The sequence below is a fragment of the Notothenia rossii genome (assembly GCF_949606895.1).
Source record: "Notothenia rossii genome assembly, chromosome: 10".
NCBI classification, from domain to species: domain Eukaryota; kingdom Metazoa; phylum Chordata; class Actinopteri; order Perciformes; family Nototheniidae; genus Notothenia; species Notothenia rossii.
Genome location: NC_136908.1, coordinates 11,729,053 through 11,744,415, shown reverse-complemented (window position 1 = coordinate 11,744,415; position 15,363 = coordinate 11,729,053). Strand labels below are relative to the sequence as shown.

General features: G+C 44.1%; 1 long non-coding RNA gene across 2 annotated transcripts; it reads left to right on the top strand.

Moving 5' to 3' along the window:
* The first annotated feature begins 2,713 nt into the window (after positions 1–2,713).
* Positions 2,714–12,885, top strand: LOC307022640. 2 transcript variants are annotated; one of them, XR_013803462.1, is made up of 4 exons: positions 2,714–2,825; positions 8,038–8,172; positions 12,145–12,210; positions 12,814–12,885. It is a non-coding gene; the product is annotated as an uncharacterized lncRNA (long non-coding RNA). The 2 variants fall into 2 exon arrangements; XR_013803463.1 differs by having other exon boundaries at positions 12,145–12,271; positions 12,814–12,842.
* Positions 12,886–15,363: the final 2,478 nt, after the last annotated feature.

Sequence of the window (15,363 nt, the reverse complement as noted above, 5' to 3'; positions counted from 1 at the left end):
AATCTCATTACGCCCATCCTGATTGGCTGGTGATCTTGACGTCAGCGTCAGGGAATCCACCCACCCTATAAGTAGCTTGCGCCACGTCGCAGCGTCATTCAAAATAAGCACCTCTTCTCGCTTCACCTTAGCAAGGAGGGCCGTCTGGTGAGACATCTCACTACGTGTTACTCTGAGAACTGGGGTTACGTAAGTAACCTATAGTTCTCATTCATAACACTCCGTTCGATGTCTCACTATGGGATATTGAAGCTCCCGTATTGCCAGACGAGCTTATCTCGAAAATCACCAAACCAACCAGAACTTAACAGGTAGAGCTCTGACTCAACACGGGGCCCAGCACTGCTCGGGCCACACTAGGAGCAGAGACGTCTAGCCTGTAAAAGCGGACAAAACTGAGCGGCGAGGACCAGCTCGCTGCTGCACAAATGTCCTGGATGGAAACACCCTTGAACAAAGCCCAGGATGTAGCCAGACCACGAGTCGAATGAGCACGCAGACCCGTAGGTGCCTGCAAACCCTGACTCGTATGGGCCAAATCAATCGCTTCCACAATCCAGTGGGAGAGCCGTTGCTTGGTAACGGGCTTACCCTTTTGAGGGTTAGCCCAGGATATGAAGAGTTGGTCACTACAACGAAACTCTTTTGACCTGTCCATATAAGTGCGTAAAGCACAAACTGGACACAGCAAATTCGGCCGCTGTTCCCCGGAGGAACACAGTGGCGGAGGAAATGCCTCAATGTCAATGGGGTACATGAACCAACCACCTTAGGTATAAAGGCAGGGTTGGGCTTCAGCAACACGCTTGTTTGCCCCGGGGCAAACTGAGTGCACGAAGGATGTACAGAGAGCGCATGAATATCACTGACCCGCTTGGCGGATGCCAGGGCCAGTAACAGCACTGTCTTCAGTGACAGGTGCTTCATGTCAGCTCCTTCCAGGGGTTCAAATGGGGTTCGAGTGAGCCCATCAAAAACCACTGTCAAGTCCCATAAGGGCACCAGTGACCTGGAAACAGGGAGGAGCCTGCGAGCTCCCTTCATAAAACGGCAGACCAAAGGATGTTGGCCGGCCGTCTTACCCTCAAAACCCACATGGCATGCAGCAATAGCAGCCAGGTATACTTTGATCGTAGAAAAAGCCCTGTGTTTATCAATTAGGTCCTGTGGAAATGATCAAATCACCCCAACAGGTCATTGAAAAGAGATGTGTCCCTTTTGAAGGCACCATTTCTCAAACACCCTCCACTTACAGTCATAGAGGGACCTGGTGGAGGAAGCTCTTGCACTCTGAATAGTGTTTATCACCTTCTGCGGGAGACTCACTGTATTCAGATTGCACCACTCACGGGCCAGGCGCTCCGGGTGTGGGTGAAAGATCGTCCCCCCCGCCTGAGACAGTATGTCCCTGCGTAGGGGGAGCTGCCACGGCTGTCCGCACAGCAGCTGATAAATCTCCGCCAGCCAGTACATTGCAGGCCAGTGCGGAGCTATCAGGATCAGTGTGTGGCGTTGTTCTCTCACTCTGGCCAGAGTTGGGGGTATCAGAGCCAGGGGTGGGAACGCGTACAGAAGGACCGGAGGCCAAACGTGCGCGTCCACGCCTAACGGTGCGTTTAGATCGCGCATTGAAAAGAACAGCTGACAATGAGCATTTTCTTTGATGCAAACAGATCTAACACGGCTCAGCCTTAACGCACGCACAGCTGACTCACAACCATTGGATGTAGGGTCCAGTCTGCATATAGTGGTACACCTCTGGACAGCAGGTCTGCCCCGAGGTTCATCACTCCTGGTACGTGCGTCGCTCTCAGAGAGAGAAGACGTCCGCAGCTCCAAGATCAGTTTGCGTGCCAGCATGTGTAACTGGAGAGAACGCAAACCCCCTTGACGGTTTATATACGATATTGTGGTCGTATTGTCTGTCCTCACGAGGACATGATGTCCTCTGAGAAAAGGCAGAAAGCGTTTCAGGGTGAGGAACACCGCTAAAAGCTCCAGGTAATTTATGTGCGACCGTTGGAGGTCTCTGCTCCAGAGACCCCTCACCAGTAGACCTTCGTAAATACCTCCCCAGCCCGTCAGACATGCGTCGGTGGTGACCACCTTCCGCGATAGGACAGCACCCATAGGCACGCCCCGTACTATAAAAGTCGGGTGCAGCCAGTGACACAGTGACCATCACTCTCCGCGCGCCATGACGCGCGGGGTTTAGTCTGAGGGCGGCTACCCAGCGTTGAAACTCCCTCATGTGTAAGCGTGCCAGTCATACCACCAGGATGGCTGACGCCATGAGCCCCAGTAACCACAGACATGATCTGAAGAGAACATATTTCATGATATTTCATATTTCATTTATATGAGCGAGACAAGCTCTGAAAGCTTTCACTCTTTCTGCTGACATGCAGGCTGTAAAGGGCACCGAGTTCAGGTGTAGACCCAGGAAGAGTACAGTCTGGACTGGGGACAACATACTCTTTTCTGTGTTTATTATGAAACCCAGGTCGAGCAGGTGTTTTACGAGGACATTTGTCTGCATAATAGCCTCCTGTTCCGACTGCGAGAAGCAGCCAGTCGTCCAGGTAGGTTGCCAGGCGAATACCCTGTTGTCTTAACGGGGCTATCGCGGCTTCCGTACATCGTACAAACACTCTTGGACTGAGAGACAGACCGAAGGGAAGTACTCTGTACTCGTAACAGACACCCTGAAAGGCGAACCTCAGATATTCCCTGTGTGGGTAATATACTGGGATGTGGAAATACGCATCTTTCAGATCGACTGATGTGAACCAGTCGTTTTGTCGCACGGGACGTAGCAGAGATGTGTGAGTGAGCATTCTGAATTTGTATCTTTTGAGATTTTTGTTCAGAGCTCTCAAATCTAGGCCGAATTCCGTTCCTTCCCCGTTTGGAAACAAGGAAATACTTGGAATAAAAGCCGCTCTGACTCTGTTCGGCGGGTATTATAGATATAGCCTTCTTTTCTAGTAGCGAGAGAATCTCTCGCTCCAGAATATGGGCTGACTCTCCCCGGGCTTGTGAATACAGAATGCCCGAGAAACGAGGGGGGGTGACAGTGAATTGGAGCCTGTAGCTCCGTGTTACTGTCTTGAAAACCCAAGCAGAAGCTGTGAGCATCTTCCACCTTTCGCTCCTTAAAGCGAGCGGAGATGTCACGTCTCTTTCCCTCTGAGTCTCTATTTGTTGTGTTATGGGGCCCTCTAGTGTCTGAACACGGTGGTACCCCAGGTTGACAACCCCAGCCGACACTGCGCATGCGCGTGGCGGTGGTGTCTTCACAGCCCCAGCCGGCACTGCGCATGCGCGTGGCGGTGGTGCCTTCACAGACCCGTCTATTATCCGCCTTTTGAGAGAGGCCGTAGCTGCTCTCAAAACAGGGACAGGTGACAGACTGTTTATTGTTTTCATTGTTTTTCTTTTCATTTTTTTGTACTGCGCCCTCGGCTTGAAGCCTGGATGCGACAGTGAAAAATGGTTTATTCGAAAACAATGGTATTTGTGACAGGTGTTTTTGTGACTTAGGCAGATAGCAGAACTCGCTGTCTCTGGTACTAAGTCCGTTTCCCTTCTGGCGCGAACTTGAGGATGGCGTTCCGGCATCACTCGAGGCGGCGGGAAGATGGGGGCATGGTGGCACCCCGAAAACACATCTGGAGCTGGGGAACAGGGAACTTCCAGCTCTGTCACCGAAGAGAGGAGAGGAGGCTGTCAGGCCGCCCGCTTCTTCTTCCTCGTCTGGTGGCTGAAAATCTGGGTCGGCTGTGCCTGAACGGCTGCTGCCGGAACCGGAGATTTTCTCTGCCAGCTCGTCCTCGTCTCCTGCCTGGGCTGGGGACTCGGGGCGGGCTGTGGCCTCTGCTGCCTCGGTATCTTGAACCGGGCAGGACGTGAGGCCACTTGGGCAAAGGACTGCCGCGAGACCGTTGCAGGTAGCGGCTGGACCCTTCGGGGGAGACAGAGGTGGAGGGCCTCGTCTTCCTTCTTTTTCGACTCACATCTCCGCTGCATCGAGACTAGAGCGGAGCCGAAAATACCCTCGGGAACGATAGGCATGTCGAGAACATCCTCCTTTTCCCGGTCTGGGAGGTTGGTCAGGTTGAGCCACCTGGCTCTCTCCTGTACCACCATTATGCCCATGACTTTGCCCGTGGCCTGGACTGCACAGCGCTGCACACGGAGGCAAATGTCCGTGATCGCTGCGATCTCGTCCCACACGGCCGGCCCAGGTTTGCTCGACAGGTCCTCGCAGAGCTCCGCCTGGTAGGTGGTCAGCAGTGAGGATATGTTGAGTGCCCTGGCGGACAACGCTGCGGCTTTATAGGCCCGTTCCGTCATCGCTGACTGGAATCGGTCTGCCTTCACCGGTAGCGTGGGGTTCCTGCTCGGTGTCAGAGCCAGCCTCGGTTGGAGGTGGGCTGCCACCAGCGGTTCCATGGGCGGTATGCGGAGCAGGCCGAGCCTCTCCATACCGTCACAGTCCAGGGAGGAGGCACCCTGGATTGGGGCCTTATTACTGAAGGGGCGGTCTCTCCACGAGACCGACACCTCGTCCAGAATCTCCGGGAAGACTGGAAGGAGCTGCCTCTTTGTCCTCGCTGCTTGGGGCAAAGTCTTCCCCTCGTAGCGAGACCTGGAGGTCTCCTTTGCCATTTCAGGCCATGGGATGTCCAGCCTGGACGCGGCGCGTTGACACACGGCCTGCAGGTCCATGCTCAGACAGGGAGGGCGAAGCTGGTGCGCTATCGCCCGGGAGAGCAGCCATCGCTCCCGGCTTTGCAGCTTGAGCTGACGACACGAAGATATCATCTTCTTGCTCATCCGAGTCGGACAAGAGGAACTCAGACGGTGTAGATTTTTATTCTCAAAGAATATTAACTGGTGTGTTAATACCTTTTTATCCTCTTCTCCTCTGGTGTGAGAGAGAAAAAGAAAAAACGTCCTCGCTACCATGGTGTCGGTAGTGAGGGAAGGCGAGCTAGCAACAGGTGTGTTACCAGCTTGAAAAATCAAAACCTTACCTTTATTTCCGAAGAAAGAAACGGCGAGGTAGATTGCAATACTAACTGGTGTGTTAGTATTAACAGTCTTCTTGCGATGCAGAAAAGTAGCCGGCGAGCGCCCGTCGACCGAAAGTTAGTTTTGGGTTCAGTCTGTGGACTGTTAAGCTAGCCTGGCTACTGATGCATGGAGATGTGCTCTGAAGCGAGAAGAGGTGTTACTTATAGGGTGGGTGGATTCCCTGACGCTGACGTCAAGATCACCAGCCAATCAGGATTGGCGTAATGAGATTGATGCTTCTGTTTGCTCCGCGATGAGGCGCATCCATCCCATAGTGAGACATCGAACGGAGTGTTATGAATGAGAACAGAAGAATTCTTGGCGGTTTTAGTGTGATATGAGGTGAGAGTATTGCACCTAATATAAAAAAGCTTAGCAATAGTGATATGTTCTGAGAGAACCCGCTGGAGCACTGCTTCAGCAAAGATGTCATTAAAGCGGTGTCAGTCAATGTCACACTGTTGGAATGGAAACCAAGACAAATATGGAGCAACTCAGGTAAAAGGCACAGTGTTGTGAAAGGAAAGGAGAGCTTCAGTAAGATGTCTAAAAGCAACATGGCCCTGCAGTATTATTTCATAATATCCATGTCATAGAGTTTATAAAACATATACAGAAATATTTCAAACTTGAGAAAATCACAAGGCCAACATGTGTGAAGGTAGTGTGAACACCATGTTGACATATTAGTTTTAGTTGTTTATTACCAATTCAGCTTACTTTTAGCTTGTGTTTGGTCTGCATCTACTCCTGTGTCTTCGGCTGCCAAATGCTTTACTGTACATTTAATTCAATTTAGCTGAATTGGTGATGTTGAACAGCTGCCTTCTGCATCTGAAAATGACACTTAAGCTGTGAAAGTGAACCAAAACTGTGTCAAGCCTGACAACATACCAGCAACTTAAATGTGACATTGTTCCGGATTGTCTCGCCACAATCAATTGACATTTTGTTGTTAGGGACCAAGCAGTAAGGCCAAACGACACGGGAGTTATTTAAAGAAACTGTGTTTAACCCAGAAATCCCCCCCAAAAAATATAAACCAAGAATCTCTAATAACTAGGCGTATAAAACACCTCAAATAAACCAAGCCAAACCAACTGGAAAACAAGGGGTTATTATGATTAACTGAATCTCCCCTTTTCAGTTGCAAGCAAGTGGTTTGGCCCAATTTGTCCCAATTGGCTCCTTGCAGTATTTAATATATATTAAATAAACAAATTATTGTCAGGTTACAAGCAAATGAAGAGTTTACTTTCAATTAAATGTGTGGTGCTGATTGTTGGCGTGGTTTACTGCAACAGAAATGAAGCAAAACTGCAGGACGTGAGGCTGCAGTGTAATTGTTTCACCCTGTGACATGCAATGGAGTATGAGGTGTTGCTACTTTTACCTAGCCAAAGCATCTGGTACTTATTTTTCACTTACTGACTTAACTTTAACTTGTGTTACATTAAGTACATCCCAACAGCATCATGTGATCCATCTCAACCTGCTTTATACATGCTTTTCATTTTTGTCCGACAGACAAAAACAGAAAATGATTTATGACTGCTATATTGTACTCATAAACGAGGCCTGACAGTTTTGGCAACCCGTCTGTCATTCTGCATCTTCAGAGAAATACATAGCCGCGGGAGAAAATCAAAAAAATGATTATGCTGACAGACAGCCAGGTCACCCTGCACTCAGAAGTTATATTTATTTCTTCAGATGGTCAGAAGTTCACAACGGTTTCCGATAAATATTTTTGATGTGATTGCAAACAGCCTCAGAGAAAATAATACGAAAATAATACATCTTGTATTTCAACATCATGCCAGTGATGGAGAAATGTGTGCCATGGTCAGCAGATCAGTCAGTGGTTTGAGACAAACCCAACATGTGGAATCTGCACAATTTTCTCCAATATAATTATTTTAATTTAATACATTGAAGGATTTTTATATGCTTGGGTCGTTTGAGTTGAAGGTGAGAAACAAGATGAATCGAGCACTGATGCAGAGATTTGTTTGTGCTTTCCTTTGAATAAAATGACTTTACTCTGCTGCCCGGAGCAGATTAGGCTTAAGAGGATCTCATAGGAGATGAGAAAAAATGGGTTATGTGAACACAGCAGGTTGGTTGTGAAATAAGTGAAGTGCTATCATTGAATTGCCAGAATAAATCTGTGATATTCTTGAGCAAGATACACAATACCTGGCTGCTCCGGTAGGGATATAGACATCAGCAGATCAGACCGTGGTTGTATTGGGTATTTTAAACTTTGATGGAAGAAAAATACAGTAGTTTATTGTAAAGTATGTGATGCAGTGGCACCCTCCAGTGGATAATGTGAAATGGCTTTTCACAGTTAATTTGTGGAGATGGGGATCAAACACTATGACAATGCTTCATACAGCAGCTTGATTGTAGAATTCATGTAAGAAATATGCATACAAAATGTATTCCATGAATGCTACAAAGCCATTATATGCACCATATTATCTGTACAGATTACAGTTGCGTTACAGTTTCCCCTGTGGCAAACTGTAGAGGAAGAAAGGGGGTTAGAAATCCCAACAAAAGGAGTGTCCTGTTTATTGAACATTTTAACCAGAAGAGGATGCTGCTCTCTCACTCATGAAGAGACAGAAGGACACTAGAAGTATTCCAAGGAGTTAAGCGAGGAAAAAAAGTATTTGTCTGACAGAAACAGAAACAAGCTAAAGAGAAAACTATGATACACAGTTTAAGCAGTTAACTTAAATACAGACGTTTGACACAATGCTTTTTTTGATATGCAACACATTTCTATTAGATGGCAATTTGAGAGAAAAGTTTTGAAATGTAGACGTTAAAACAGTCCGATGTATCTTAGAATGTTTGATATTATTTGTTTTATCTTTCTTGTTTTCTATCTGCCTTTTATTTTAGGAGAAGCAGTTAATTTTTCCTCTGTCTTTTTTTTGCCTTCAGATGGTCGGGGCGGTCCCTAGAAAGGATTGTGGGAGGCGTTCAGACACTTCACGTCTTCCACTTTGTTGCCAGAGGCGTTTGAGGCAAAGCACTGGTGTGATTCTCCAAAATATCTTTAAATGTGGTAATGAGCAGGTAAGAAGAAGTACAGTTTAGACCACTGTAGCCCTCTGGAGCTTTAGTGAGAGACTTCAGTCTAGACAACAGAGGCTGGGATACACTAGTTTATTATCTGTATCATTTGAAGCGTTTGAATGTACTTAATAAGTTGGAAAAGGTCTATTTATTTGCATCATTAACATGGTGCGCCAGTTTTTAATTCAGGAAATACAGGTTCTGTCTGTACTGTATGTATGAAGCTACTCTGTAGCTCTGTCTGGCCTTCAGGTGCTCTGATGTCGCCACCATTGTCGACTTGTATATCAAATAATGTACAATACTAGCAAAAAATAGCCAGTTGATACATTAGGGGGGATTGACAGAAAGAAAGCTGTTCATTTGATTTGCTTTTTTGAGACAAAGTGAAATGATATCAACTGGAAAAAAGAGGATGGGGTGGTTAAGTCTTCTTTTGTGGATTCAATGTTTAACAAGAAACAAAACCAGCACGAAACCAAGGTTGCATTCAAATGTTCAATTTATTAAGCCAGGGAATATTGTGAAGTTAATTGCATGCTGCCATTGTTCCAAACAAATAAATAAACACATTACAATTCCTCTTGCAAATGAAACAATAGAAGGAATACTTCACAGAGAAAAAAATAAAATACTCACTAAGAAAAAAACAAAAGTGTACTGCAGTTTGTTAATAACCTTTGTTTTCTGGATCTGATCAATAAAACAACTGATTGATGACCATACTAATATAGACGTTTTTACCACGTCGATCCTGCTTTAATCTAACATGCACCATGCAGTGTGTTTATGGGATCAAACTATGTGACTGTCTGAGAGTCTTGACAAAATGAGAGAGTGCAGTATGGTGAAAAAAAAGACGCTGCAGCTGAACCATCGCTGCACCCATAATGCAATGCTGCGTGGCCACCAAGCTGGCATTTAAACGGCAAAGAGCACAGGAAGTAAATTAACTGGAATGACCCTGTCTTCATCCCTGCAAAAACCACATCATATGAAAGAGAGGAAGGAAGGAAGAAAGAAAGAAAGAAAGAATGAAAGAAAGAAAGAAAGAAAGAAAGAAAGAAAGAAAGAAAGAAAGGTGTCATGAGAGAGCCTACAGAAAGAGACAGTGAAAAAACAGAGGCAGACTTTGGTCAAATAAATGAAAGAATTACAGTGAGAAAAGTAGAGCGGGGAATGAGGAAGAGACTGAGAGACTGAGAGAAGAGGGAGTGAGACAGGGAGGGGAGAACAGGAGAGACAACGTGGCAGGAGGTTTCGTCCGATGTAGTCTCTGGATGAGATGATAGGACTCCGGGTTCATGTCAGGATGTGTGCTGGTAGAAAACTCTAACCATGCATACAGTAAGTATGCTCTAACTAAACAGTCATTAACTTTCCAACCCCTTTATCTGCTGTTTGCACTGTGGCTGATGAGATTCTTTGCATCATGCAATTTAGTTTTCATTACCTATTTGACGCTATACCAAACAGCATTAAGTACACTTTAATATAAGACAAAATTAACACAGTCTCTGTGTAATAGCAGTACTTCAATGTAATGCATGAGTATTATAGAAGAGGATTGCATTTGCCCAAACGTATTGCGTTTCCAAATCACTCCTGTCTTTGTATTGTTTCTGCTTGCAGTCAGACTTTATCACAAGGATCAGGCTGCCCTTAAAGGGGAACTTCCTGTTTACCCCAAATAAAGGAATGGCTGCTGAATAATCAGAGCCACTATAAGGTCACTGCATATTGGAGGAGATTGTTGAACAACCTTTACAAAATGTGAAGAAAGTTTGATTTAAGCAGTTCAACCTTTGACAAACTACTTAAGGATGCAGGTTATCTTTGTTTCTTGCGGTTCCTGACTTTTATCCAGGTTGACATCCACCCTTCATTGGCTTATGCCAGGACAGAAATCGACATCAATTTAAGAATAAAACCCCACATTCTTTTGGTATCTTGGTGCTAATCTGGGAAAGACATCATTGTAAAATGTGCAAAAAACGTCCAACTCTACACACTTAAGAGAAAAAGGGACTGTGTGTGTCCCCATCAGAGTGTGTGTGAGACTGAGGTAATATAGATGCAGACTGCAGGTAATTGTAGGTTTATCCTCTCTGTGGCCCACCTTTCAATTTACAGTTTATTGCTGTTGAAATGGGGAGATGTTCTTAACATGCAATCACAGGCCACGTGCCTGTAAAGACGAGGTATGGCTGGCTCACTCACAAACTCCCTGCACACACTTCACCTCACAGCACACAGGTGTGTGTGGAACACATCTGTTTTCCCTTCTGTACAATGACAGTTCAACCTTTACTATGCAAGTCATAAGTTCAGCAGTATTTTGGTTATATATTTACATAGAAATTGGTACGAATAAAGCTCTACTCCTGTTAACTACCAATTTCATAAAACATGGCACATTTAAAGGGATAATGCTATGAAACATTACTATTTCCTTTCAATTGACCATACAACTCTATGCCCAACAGCCATTCAGTTAGCTTAGCTTACCTTAGCTTATCTTAACTTAGCTTAGTTCAGGTCAGTGGAAAGATAAGAAACTAAGCGGAAAAGTTAGTTTGTCTCAGTTCGAGGTTATGTAAATAAACCAACCAGCATCTGGAAAGCTCATTATTAACATCTCTCGGCCAAGAAATAGTCCAGCATAGTCAAACTACAACTTATAATTTTTACACGAGACAAATGTTGTTTTTGTCTGTTGAACGTGTAAGTGTATCTGTCCCCCGAATCTGGGCCTTATGCTAAGCTAAGCTAACTTTGTCCTTAATATTTAATTAACAGATATGATACATTTTCCCATCCCTCAAGAAGTGACAAATATTCCAAATATAATATAATATGTTGCTGAGTGCATTAGCAACAGTGATGAAAACTGAGATCAGATTCCAGTCACGATATCCCTCGACCAATTACAAAAAAGCATAAACCCCCTTGGAAAGTCGTAGGAAAAGCTTAGAAAAGAGGTGGGAGTTGAGTAACCAGGGAGCAAAGAGGGTGTCTGGGTGGGACAGGGAGGAGTCGGGAAGGGTGGGAATGTGGCGGGGCGGCAAAAGGAACCAAGGAGGAGGAAGAGGAGTGGCTGCAAGCTCATGCAGGTTTCTTCCTCTCAACTTTGATCAGTGAAAGTAATGCAGGCCATAAGAAAAGTCCTCCTCGTTATCCCTTCCCCTTATACTGGAGGTGTGTTTACCTCCCAAAGGTTGTCATCCACTGATCCACCCTGAAACACCTGGGCAGACTCATCCCACCTCCCCCCTCTGACCACCAGGGTGGCAGAACAAGATAAACAGCAACCCTTTGGCTAAAGATATTCCACATAAGCTTCATTCCTTCCCTGTGCTGAGTTTTGGTTCCACTGTTTCTGACACTGCAGGCTGAGACAATCCAGCAGTGGGAGTCTGAGCTCAGGAAAAGAGAGAAAGGGAAGAGGAAAAAAGGCGTGGGGGAGGGGAGAGGTTTGGACCTTTTCAGATGTCTGTGGAAAATGAATCATGGGGGCCTACACAGGGGGAGATCCAGAGGAGAAACACATCTGGCTAGAAAGAAAAAAGAGAAGAATAGGTTTATGCAAAGAGCAGAAAACACATTTCCTTTAAAACAGTTAGGAACGTTTAGGAAGGTATCTTAAATGTGAGAGTGAGACGTCATGGTTTCTATCAGAGAACGTAGTGAAGTATATATTAAAAGACGATAAAGACAAAATGAAGACACACATATAAGTTAGCAGAAAGTTTAAACAATGACACATGAACATAAAATAGGAAACAATGATACTCCGAATTGTAAGTTTAATGTCATGTTATTCTAAGCTGGAGTCTTCCCTCCCTAAACACTGACTGTTCTCCACAATGGGCGGGCAGATGCAGGGAAATGCAAACGCTGCCAGCTCTTCATTTACTTTGGTTGCTTGGGCTTGTCATTATACTTTTTTTTTTTTTTCCCGTTCCCTTTTAGAAATTGGTTTGCGCCACGAGAAGCAGACAGCATCTGAGGAGTCTGCCCCAGCCACGTCATCTACAGGTCTGTGAGGGAAATCATCACTGTGCATCACACCATTATAAAAAAAAGCCATATCATCAAAGTAAGAAAGAGTCTACATTCCAGCATGAGGCTGTTTAACCCCTTAACATTCATATTCTCTTTTAATTTCCCCTTAAAGTTGTTAAATCCTCACCATCCACACTGTGACTGGGTGTATATGAGCAGTTCAAAGTCTGCATTGAAGCAATAAGAGGTTTACACAATACTCAAACCAAAGAATCAACGTTTTTATGGCTGCACCCTTCCATCAAATGTTAATATTGTAACAGTTGTGTGGATCATGTGTCCTTCCCAAAATCAGTTCATAAGTGGTCTTTTTGGAATTGTGCTTTTAGTTGTGCACAGAAAAAAAACTGAAATACGAGTGCTTTGTGTTAAAGAAGAAAATGACTGCCATGTTGGAATAAGATCTGTGAGGCAAGAGGCTGCAGATTTAGAGCTCAGACTACAGGCTTTCTTCTTATTACTTTCTCAACAACTTCCCTAAACTAAAATCGTGCAGCTCTTTAACAATGTTTCTGCAAAGCTCTGTCAAAATATACATTAGCAAAAAACGGCATCTTTCTTATCCTTTCATTCCAGATTAAAGCCGGACGTATGGGTGATTGAAGGATGATGAAAAGGTGAAAAAAAGTGAGATTTCTCTGACAAATGTGCGTTCTTTCTTATACACATTGACACTTACACAAACACACACTAATTAAGAGATAAAATGACTAAAAGTGATATCAAATGACAGCGTGTGTGAAGGAGCGAGTGTGTGTGTGTGTTGACTCTGTAGACCCCAGGGAGCAGTTAGAGGAAACACCCCTGATTCCTGCTCAGTGTGGTCTTCCTGTCTGACCAGGCTAAGAAAATACTGAAACATGGCCCCCCCCAACCACAACACATGCTCACCTGAGTGTGTGTTTGTCAGTGTGTGTGTGTGTGTGTGTGTGTGTGTGTGTGTGTGTGTGTGTGTGTGTGTGTGTGTGTGTGTGTGTGTGTGTGTGTGTGTGTGTGTGTGTGTGTGTGTGTGTGTGTGTGTGTGTGTGTGTGTGTGTGTGTGTGTGTGTGTGTGTGTGTGTGTGTGTGTGTGTGTGTGTGTGTGGTAATAGATTAACTTGTGACACAATGTTGATAATGACGTGTAAGATATCATTTTCTGTGTGTTAATATCTTAAAGGATCCCACGGTTATTGCATTGTTGATCAACATTATTAACACATTTTAAATCCTAACAGTATGCTATATGCAAAAAGCTGGATTTGGGTCTGCTTTTGCTGTACAGATAAAATAGTCAAGAACAACAAGTGCATCACTAAAAAAAGAATGGTATTTGGTCAAAAGAAAAAAGTTAGTGAGTGGTCTTCATCACTCCATTATGCCTCTAAAACACCAAACAAACATCAATCCACGAGGTGAGAAATAATTTCTCTCATCCCAAAACACTAAGTGCAAACAAAATGCTGCTACAGATTAAGGTGAATAATGCAAAGCGAGAAAAGGTTCACATTGATTTATGAGTGCTCTGAGGGCCCCAAATACTGAATATGTCCTTGAAAGTTGCATTAACATTTTGCAGCTTATATTGGTGTTTAATTGGGATAGTCCTACAACCTACTCAAACTCAAACTCATCAATAAGATTTAAAGATAAATACGTAATCAATTAGTAAAGTGTATGTGTATGTTTGGGAAGGGAAACCCTGGTGAATCCTTTTTGTGCTGTAGTCCCTGAGGGAGGGAAAGGGGTCACATTTCACAGCAAACAGCAAGTCCCAACACATCTCTGATCCCAACCAGGCTGACAGGCTAAGTCTCAAACATCCGCAACGTGAACTATCGTGATATCAGAAAAAGTAATGATGACTGGGCAGAAGATGGTCCGGGATTAATAGAAAATAGGGAGATTGACAAAAGAAAGACGAGGATTTCAGTCCAAAAGTTGCAAATCCTTTTATAACATTTTACCTCGAGATAGCTGTAGAGAATTATTAAACTTTATTAAACTACCTGAACTCAGACCTTTCATAGCATGTGTCTGAGTTTTGCTTATATGGTAGGAAACAGACTTGTGTTTAGGATCAAAGCCCACGATCAGTTACAGTGTTTTCTTATTCGTATCATAAAATGGTGCCATCCTTTTTGAGAACCAGTGTTTCTTTTTTCTTTTTTTACCACTTCAGCTTCAGTCCTTTCTTCCTTTGATGCAATCTGCCGATGAAGATAGACCCCGGGGCTATTTATGATTACAGACATGAACATTTTGATAAATAACAGTCTTATTTCAAAGACCCAACCATCTCCTTCTTACAGTCTTTATTATTTCACATTCTAACTTCCCGTCCTAACAAATCAAAGTGTCTCTCATAAAGAGAGCTTGTTGCAGAATCACATCTCTGTAGCGACAGTAATGATCAAACAACACTGAGGCAAAGTAAAAAATAAAGGCACACAGGATGAACATAAACTCATTACAAGATATGAGGCTTTCATATTGTTGTCATCACATTATGTATGAGTTGCATAAAAATAACACTTTCCGGCAAGATAATTGTTTTGATTGAAGTACACCGCTGACTTCGGGCTCAGTGGATGCATCCTAATGATCATACAAATATCAAATATGACACAACTCACATTTGCATAAATCATTTACACATGCAGGCATTTTCAACACCAGCTCTATAATATGTTTCTGTTTTATACAATTAAATTACAACCCCCCCCCCCCCCCCCATGTTTCGCTCTCTCACGAGTCAGTGCCTGTCCTCTCTCAACCCCCCCAGTCAGACCACCGCTAGTCTTTTTTCCTGTCAGTCGGGGTTACTCAGGTCACAACTGAACAGTGGAACTACAATTCAGTATCCTTGTCATTTTAATAAACACATGTTAAAATTGTGAACTGAAAGAAGGATGAACAGAAGACATGGAAATGACACAGGCGAAGAGAGAGACAGATATTAAGGTATAGATTCAAAAGTCATACTCTTTAGTGTGACAAAGTTTGTGCAAAATCTGTAAAGGTTGGAATTCTCCTTTAACTTCTCTTACATTTATACAATGTTTTTTTTAATATATTGCACTTATTGTACATGTATCTAATTGTATTCTTTGTCTTGTCTTCTTCTCTATTCAGCTTCTGCTTCCA